The following is a 722-nucleotide window of genomic DNA, read 5'->3' on the forward strand; positions in this document are numbered from 1 at the left end:
TTGGCACGAAGCGGGACAGATACGGCACAGTCATGTATATTGCTGTTGTGACTGTTTGCTAACAACCGATTGTACAGAGACGAACGTCGACGACAACTGCAGCAGCGTTTGGATGAAGCGGAGCGCGTTAATGCAACACCAGCGGGGGATGGATCGCCTGCGTCGAAGCGACGGCGTACGAACCGAAGGCATCAGGCATAAAAACGATTTAGGACACGGGTCCGAGAACTCGACCTGTTAAGTTAGCAGGTGAATAACGGTTCGTTTTCAGAAAGACAGCACGTCCCAGTGACAATTGCAGTCGCTCCGGCGGCGGCCCCAACACTGAGCACATCCGGTGTCGCAGCAATACGGATGAGTGACGCAGAGAGAGCCCGATTGCGCCGAGCAAATATGATCTCTTCCCAACGCGAGCGCACTTGACAAAAAAATGCAGAAAGACAGCGGCTACAAAGGGCCCAGAAAAGAGCAGAAGAAGTTGAGGCTGACCGCGAAAGAAACCGAATTGCGCAGCAAATCCGAAGGGACCTTCAGGGTGAAGCTAACCTTGCAATTGACAGTGAACGGCAAGCAACACGACGCTCCCAACTTTCCCAGCAGGACCAAGACAGCGGGCGTCAAATAAACACTAAAGCCCGAGCTCTTCGTCGCTCCCAGCAGACCGAGGACAAACGTAAGGAGGAGCGTGAAGCGAATGCTGTGGTTCAGGCTACGCGACGCTC

Source organism: Phytophthora parasitica (assembly GCF_000247585.1).
Source record: "Phytophthora parasitica INRA-310 unplaced genomic scaffold supercont2.234, whole genome shotgun sequence".
Classification (NCBI taxonomy): domain Eukaryota; phylum Oomycota; class Peronosporomycetes; order Peronosporales; family Peronosporaceae; genus Phytophthora; species Phytophthora nicotianae.